This window comes from Humulus lupulus, chromosome 9, assembly GCF_963169125.1.
Source record: "Humulus lupulus chromosome 9, drHumLupu1.1, whole genome shotgun sequence".
NCBI lineage: Eukaryota > Viridiplantae > Streptophyta > Magnoliopsida > Rosales > Cannabaceae > Humulus > Humulus lupulus.
The window spans coordinates 48724735-48733509 of record NC_084801.1 but is presented as its reverse complement, the minus strand read 5'-3'; the positions used below and the strand labels follow the sequence as shown (position 1 = coordinate 48733509).

At 33.7% G+C, this 8775-nt stretch overlaps 1 pseudogene; it reads left to right on the top strand.

Annotated features, from left to right (window-relative positions):
* Nucleotides 1-812: 812 nt before the first annotated feature.
* On the top strand, nucleotides 813-8097 carry LOC133801975 (uncharacterized; annotated as a pseudogene).
* The last annotated feature ends 678 nt before the right edge of the window (nucleotides 8098-8775 follow it).

Below are 8775 nucleotides of genomic sequence, written 5' to 3'. Positions count from 1 at the left end.
GGACCGGGAATAACCGAGCTCCTCCTGTAGCTCGGGATCCAAATCCTGAGACAGTAAGGAACAACCTGGAGCGTGTCCGGGCCAATTATAGACCATTTAGGCAGCCACCGTCTCCCATAAGACATCCACCATCTCCCATAAGACACCCCTCACCAGTCCGAGAAGCCCCACGACCTGCCCCACAGAGGCCGTCTCGCAGTGGCAGTTGGGATCACTACACCAAACACCCATTACCACAACACATCATTATAATACTATTTAAAAAGAGTTATGGTATATTTATATATATATATATATGTGTGTGTGTGTGGGAAAAAAAGGGCCGTAATATATTTTGGTAACCCGCCTGCCTTATACTTTTTTACTAATTTCTTCTTCTTTTTCAGAAAAACTCCCCCATTTTCTACCGTCTCCGAAGTCAATCCATGCTTCAGCTCCGACCACCTAACCACCATCCTCACAACCATTTTTCTCCGAGCCAAGCTCTAAATCTCAGGCGCGATTCTACACCCGTTCCGCTGTATCTCTCTCTCTCACTTTCTCTCTCTTCTGCAACCCAAAACAGAGCAGTGTCTCTCTCTCTGTCTCTCTAAAAAGCAGCCACTTTCTCTCTCTAAAGATTTTCGCTCACTCTTTCTTTCTCTCCAAGCGCTAGAAGCGTGGTTCTAGATCGAGTCAGTTCCTGGTTTTCTGTGATTTTACTCGGAAGGTCCTTCGGTCATGGCCATGAAAACTTGGTAACTGATTAATATAAGAATATATATTAATAATTATTGTATATTTTATATATTTTTTTTGTCTGTTATACTTATTAATAATAATAATAGTATTTAGGGTTAGGATTTTATTGGTTGTTTTGTGATTTCGAATTTATTTGGGGGTTTTGACTGAGAAATCTTCTTTGCGGCCCTGAATTCCGGATCTCCTTCATACTGTCTTAGAGTTTCTCTATTTTTAGGGCCTAGGATTGGATTAGGTCAGTACCTCACTCTTCTTATGTTTATCAGATTTAATCGATTTTCAGGTCCTGTTTCTAATTCTGTGCAAGAAATGGTTGTTGCTGTTTTCCTTTTCGTTTTTGTTTGTTGTTAGGGTTTTCGGTGGGATTGTACGTCTGTCGGTTGGTTGGTCAGTACCCATCTATAATAATGTGTGTTTGGAAAACTAAGTGAAAAGATATATGAAGTGGTATATATGTATTGGTTTATTTCAAAGTAGGAGGGTTCCTTTATTTTGACAATTATGGGTTCATTTGACTGGTAAACAATGCATGTGTTGACTATGGAATCGTATTGTTTGTTCTAATTGAATTTATATTCTATTTCAACTGCAAATAGGAAAGGATTTGAGACCCGTGACTCGTTTTATATTGGGAATCTTTTATCTTGAGCAATTAGGTTTATTTTATTGTGTTCAAATCATTGTTTATTGTGGTGATTACGGGAATTTGAGAACCTACTGCTGGTCTGCTAGTCATTTAAATTGATGGGTTCATTTTTTTTATTGTAATTTTTCAGAGGAACTGCTTTTGGGGTGAGAGAATGTGGAGCAAGAGGTGAGGTTTTATGATTAGAAGTTTAATTGCGGTGTCAATTTTTGAGCATGGGGGCTACTTGTTGTGTGGCTGTTAAGGAGAAGACTATAACAAATGGGTCGACTAGTGAAATTTTGCATCGGAACATTCGATGTTCCCCAACATGGAGCTTTCGATGGGATCATAGAGGACGGGTTGCTGGAGAAGAGACTTCAATGAGTTGGTTTTCTGATGGGGTCAGCAGGAATGATGGATCTGAATCTAAATTTGAATCAGCATATGTTTCAGAGGAAGGAAGTCCATTAGAACACTCTTGAAGGCGTACATCCCAGAGGTCCTCATTTTCGGAGGGAGCTGCTGGGCATTCAAGAACTCCTGCCTCAGGTAATTTCCTAGAATTGCAACTACTGGCGAGGGAACTTTGCTTAGTTACATAGATGCCAACAAAAAGAATATGTGTAATTCCATATTTGAAGTTATATGAATGACCAAAAACAACACGTTTACACATGATTGTGTTCAACTAATAAAGCTTTCCATCATGTTGCTTAATATTTACATTGTTTTTTAATCGTGGGCAAATAGTCTCATATTTGTCCTGATTCCATTTCTAATGTAAATTTTGACATAGTAACAATAAATAAACCGCTGTTTCTTAATACGTTTAATCGTTCGTTTCTTCTAGTGATATTGGATAAATTGCCAGCTGCCTTCCTTTTTATTTTTTTTATTTTTTTACTTGTCAATTAAATCAATTTTTCTTTGCACGTTTGGCTAACTTTAGATGATAATTAGGCAACACAATTGCTTTCTGGTTTTGATGCTTGTTACTAATTTTTCTTTTTCTTAAACTTTTAAATAATTTTATTTGGTAATTGAACAACTTAATTGCATTGTGCTTTTGAAGTTTTCAAATTTGTAAATGTTGATCTCTATTATGTTGTAATATTGTGATTTTATCTGAATTTTTCAATGTATATCTATGGCAGATAAACCTATTAGAAGGAATGCTTCAATGGATGCAAGTCTAGAACAGGTACATTTATTACCAGTTGAGGGAATTTTTTTTCCTTGGGACTTTGTAGTGAAGGTTATCCTTTGCTTGTTTGTTTTCATTTTATGTCTTTTTTTTGTTCATTTGTTGGGTCCCGTCCTGCAGCCAAAGGAGTTAACTGAATCTCCTACAGTCTCGTATCCATCTCCTGCAAAGTTATCAGTTTCATTACCATCTACTTCATCCTTTGCTGCATCCCCTTTGTCATCCCAAGGACAAGTTCTTCCAGCCAACTCAACCCCTTCGAGGTGGCCTCGAAATTCTCCTGGACATCAGTTGTCAAGGCAAGAATCTGACACACAAATGCCAGGATTCAAATCACCAAATAGCTATTCTGTTTCTGAAGAAAGGGAAGCTCTTCCCTCTTGAAGCAATGAATCAACTAGGGGCTCCCGAGGAGGATCTTCAGATGGTTGGTCCATGAATGCATTTTCTAAGCTCATGGGGTATATTTGGATTTTTTGTCTTGAATGATGCTTGAGCGAATAGTTTACCGTTCCTTACCAGAAATTTTAGATTTTAGTATTCTGATTGTGAAATATGTAGATATAGTTTTGGAGGTATATAGTCAAGATCCCTTCAAGATATTTTAGCTATATACAATCACAGATTAGTATTCTGATTGTGAAATATGCTCACTAACTTGTTACTTTTCTGTTTTTGGTGCAGAGGGGCAGTGGTTGTATCTGTCAAGAATCTTGTTGGATTTGTGCTGATCAATGCGGATGGTAGCTGGTCGTGTGAGACCAAAAACAAAACAGAACATCTTCCTAACCCAGTAAGTAGCTTTAAAAATCGATGCTTTGTCAAATGGAGCTTTTTAATTTCAGTACTTTTATATGTCAAATGCCTTTGCTTATTGCTGTCTTTGGTTTAGTTTAGTTTGCTGTTCACTTTACTTGGTTGTTTATGTGATACTCATGCTAGTTGCTTCTATCTTTTTCATTACTGGATTTTACTGGTTTCTCTTAGGATGGGGATTTTACTGGGTGGTGGATAACTTATGGCTATCTAGAAGTTGGAAGATTGAACTTCTGAAGTTGCAAAATAATGATACAATATTTTTGTTTCTTGATCATTCTCACCAAGTACTAAGAGGTTGTTTTTGCTTCTTTTTTTCTTGATGCATTTACCAGTTGGGTAAGCGGGGTCTTGGATCCAGAAGGCAGTGCATCTGGAGATGTTGTTACATCAGTTAAAAGGTAGGCTCTTATTTGTTATTTTTGTTTACCTATTTATGTAGTTTCTGCTTTAATAGTTGGTGTAATTTGTTTTTGTCTTTTCTGTATATATACTCTTTTGTATCATTACTTCTTTAATGAGAATTGATTCTATTAATTCAGTCACTAAGTTTGTCACTAAGTTTGATTCTATCTGCTTTTCTAAATTCCATTGAGCAAGGAAGTTGTCTCGTTTTGCTTACCTTTACGTACGTGTTTCTCTTGAAACTTTACACAAAAGTATTGTTTTCAAATTGTTTTTTTCAGCTGGTCTGTGTTTTTTGCATAATAAAAGAAAGGGAAGACATAAAGCATAGTAAGAAGAATAGCATTAGAAAAGGTGATAATTCCTCTTTGATTTTTTATTTGTAAGCTGTAAAGTTGATTTTACTGTATTTTCCTTTTTAATGTTAGTGGGTTTTACAAATGGTAGTATCCTTTGCCCTGTGATGGAACAACTCAATGTTGGAAACAATGCCTTGGCCTGATGATTACTTTACTTTTTTTTTCCACGGTTCTTTAGTTTGTTTCTAGATTACTTTGTGCCTGATGATGAAAACTTTTATTTTTGTATTGATATGTGCATTGATTTCATTTTGAGCCTCCATCTTTTCTGCTCTCACCATCTTTGGTACTCACCATGATCCATTATTTTATTTTATTTATTTATTTATTTATTACTATTTTCTCATGTTGGCTGTGGTGATGATGATCTGTGTTTGCTGTTGGTGGTGGTGAATGCCAAAGGTGATGGTTGAAGTGGTGGTGTTTAAACCTTGAAGATGTGATTGGTTCTTAATGAATTTTCAATGTTCATGAAATTTCTAGCATTAATCTCTGAAGGCATTTATATATTAAAATGGTCTCTTTTTACAGCTACAAAATATATATTTTATTGCCTTATGTAATAATATGAAGATATTGTCATTTTTTTTTTGTTAGTTTTCACTTTCTTTGCATGCTTATTTGCCTTGTGATGGAAAATCTAATTTTTAGAAGCAGTTTCATGGTTTTGCATTATAAGCCTTCTCTCTCTCTCTCTCTCTCTCTCTATACATACATACATACATATATATTGCTCTCTCTCTCTCCTTTTTCACCAGAAAAAGTCTATTTTACAGAATCTATTGTGAGTGCTCTTAAGGCTTATAATGAAAATTCTCATGTACACTGTTAATGACCATATTAGCTTATGAGATCTGAGGGCTTTTGAATATTAAGTTTGTTATTCTCTGTTTTATAATGCCTTTGATGCTTTTGTATCAAGTAACTTGAACCTGTTTGCAGTGCATTCTTGTTTACATTGGATTTGATTTTGTCGATATCTATTTTGGCCCATCTTTGCTTCTTAGATTATGAACTTTTTTTTTTTGGCCTGATGATGATATTTGTCTTCTGTTTTTGCTAGTCTACTTGGTTTTGTTTCCTCAATTGAAATATATGAGTACTGCCCTGTTTTTGTTTCTCAGGCAAGTAAAAAAGCCTTGGATCCAGTTGCTCCAGTTTATAAGTACTGCCTTGTATCAGTATCTAACATATTAACTTCAACATGCCAAAATGAGGTTAGCTGTCTCCATTTTCAGCGTTCAAGTCTAGCGCTAATCCATATTGCATTTTTTTTTTCTACTTTTGGGTATAAACTTATATATTAAGCTCTTTGAGGGCTCATTTTAACTAAAATCTTAACTGGAACTTGTTCACTTTCTTTCAGTTTTTCATAAATTTTAGGTAGCATAATATCTCTGTTTTTTTTAATTCCATTTGCAGCTTAAAAGTCATCCTGCTTTCTCTGAATTGTTAGCCCAATATTCACAGAGCGGTTATAGGTATTAAATTAATTTTTGTTGTAAATCAAAGCATATTGATTCATGATACCATTATTGAACTTCTGAAAAAGCTTTGGAGCTTATTTGTTTAATGGTCATTAACTACATGAGGTGTTACTCTTATTTAGTATTTTAATTTATATTAGACTGAGCATAAACTTCTTAGTTGCATGAGTGATCTTTTTGAAAGTTTTTTTAAGTTATGATAGGTTTCTTACATTTTGTGGTGTATCTCTCTGATTAGAGATAGACTTCATCTCTTAAATTAACAAAATTTTCCTTTAGATTAGATTGTATTAGTGTTGATAATCCAAAAGTCTATCAGTAAAAGCTTTGTCTTAATTTGTTATTGCTTTGTTTGTCTTTATTTTGTTATTTTATTTTATCTTGTCTATAATTCTCTAGTTGTGTAGTTCCCTCAAGCCTTGTTCACTTATATGACCCATCCTTTGGTGCCATAGTTGCATCTCATTTTCTTGAACTTTAATAGCATCATCTTCAGCAATAGATACAGTTTACCCATCTAACACATACAATCCATTTACTTTATTCCATTTCATAACTAGCAGTGAGCCTTTAGTAATCTTTATGATGCCAGGTTGTACAGTTATGGTTCATCTCCATGGCTGCCAGATTATTGTTTAGCCGTATCCATACATAGATATATATATATACATAATTTTAGACCTTATGTTATAAGCTACTGCATTCATACATATATATTTGGATATAATTGTAGATTTTCTATCTGTTATAAGCTACTGAATTCATACTTATATAGGTATGTCTCTGTGGTTTGCTTTAGAGGACTTGTAAAATGTTTTTTAATTTCTTATGGAGGACATGTCGATATTTTTTTTTAAAGTGCTTTCTTTCTGTATAAATTGGCTGCGTTTTATTTTCCTGTTACTAGCACAAGTTCTCTGTTTTGTATGCTTGATTCTATGAGCACATTCTAGAATTTCCTATATGTATTGAATCTGATTCAAAGTATTGTATTGTAATGTTTATTGGTTTGAAACTTTGTTTGTTTATTTGTTCCATGGATTAAACACAAACCTTTTCTCAAGCAGAATTTGATAGCTTTCATCAAGTTTGGTGAGGACTGCATACTTTTCTGGGGTGTAAATGATCACAGTGAAAATGGTGTTGAAAAAAAACTTCTGGGTTATTTTTGTTCTACTCCTTTTAGGATTTGCTGCTAATTTGCACACTGCAAAACGCGCTCCTCGGCCTAGGCCTCGTCGGATTCTCTTGGATACAGATGTTGATACGGATGATTTCTTTGCTCTGCTCTACCTCTTAAAGCTTAACAGATCAGAGTTTGAGTTAGAGGTAATTTAAGTCTTCTTTTGGTAACAATAATCTTTTCAGTCTTCACGATTTGTCTATTACAAAGTTGAATATAGTATATCCAACTCAATTTTAGCCACTTAAAGGTTGGACAGCAGCACAAATATGAAAAAGTACATCTTTTTTCCCTTTCTATATTGATTCAATGAGTAAATTACGAGTAGATTATTTCATATTGACAGTTACGTATTTTAATCCTTGATAACAAGTCATTGAGTTTTCTTTCTTTTCTTTTTTTTTTCTTTTTCTTTTTCTTTTCTTCTGGTATTGATGATGATAAGTAGTAAAATAAAAAACCCTGCTTTTTTCTAGACCTTAGTCTCTCAAATATTTGGTCCTACTAATATTTATGTATATATGGTCAAAGGATAAAAGAACTCTTGGCCTTAGGACCATAATGTGGGATCAAATAATTCAATGCTGGCAGTTAACTTGGTCCTAGTGTTTTACCAATTACTATAATAACATCTTTTACTTTTAAAAGCTTCTTGCTTTGCTTTTTCTGACTTTAGCTCCCCCAAAGTCTCCAATTTTTTGAGCTCTCTTAATTCTCATTAAAAAATCTCTCTCCTCAAAGGCTAATTTATTTTCGAACCATATATAATACATAACCAACTTACAACATAGTGACACATAAGAATTTTCTTTTTCTTTTTTATTAGGGTGTGACTATCAACACAAATTCCTGGACTGATGCTAGACATTCTGTGAATCAAATCTATGACATCCTTTACATGATGGGGCGCGATGATATTGCTGTTAGAGTTGGCGGCGAAGGTGGAATACTAAACGATGGTACCATTCTTCCTAATGTTGGTGGATATCTTCCCATAATAGAACAGGCATGAGCTCATTGATTGCCTTCTACATGTTTGATTTTTGTTTTTCCTCATAAAAAAACTTAGTACATTGCCGTAACATGTATATCATACAATCTCAGTTAAAAGCCACTATAATTTGTGTTTAGTTTATGTATGTCAGGGTGTTACAACCACTGGGGATGTAGATATAGACAAGCTATCCCTGTAGGTATTGGAGGTCGTCTGGATGTTGATACAAATTTTGGCATTAGAAAAGCTTTTCTTCCTCAAGTATATATAAACTTTTATTTCCACTGATCTGTTATGCTTATTCTATGTATGATAAAAGAGATGTTTGCTTGAGTTGAGTTGAGTTGCTTATTTAAACTTTATATGCTTACAGGTGGAAACTAGCTTAAGTCTTATGGTCTTAGTAATAAAAGAACTTTTTTTTACAATGTGCAGGTATATTGAGATGATTTCTTTGGAGCAATTCTTGACAACATTTGTAGTTGAGGCCTTTAGAATGGAAGAATGCATTTCACTAATTTTTGTATACATTTCTTGTTTTGTATTTAGTGATAAAGGAATTTTAATTGGGCATAAATTATGTTGTAATATGATTTCTTAAGCCTAGACTAGTAGACTAAATATTGTAATTACATTTGAGTAATTAATAAAAATCTATTTATGTTACCTTATTTGGCTTCAACTTTCATATTTGTTTTCCTAGTTTTGTGTAAGTAAAAAAAATTATGTTTCTCTAAGCTAATATAACACATGTGTTATACTAAAGTGTAGTATAACACAAAAAATGTGTTATATTAAAGTGTAGTGTAACACAAAAAATGTGTTATCCTAAAGTATAGCATAACATAAAAAATGTGTTATCCTAAAGTATAGCATAACACAAAAAATGTGTTATACTAAAGTGTAGTATAACACAAAAAAAGTGTTATATAATCGACTATAAATAACATAATTAAAC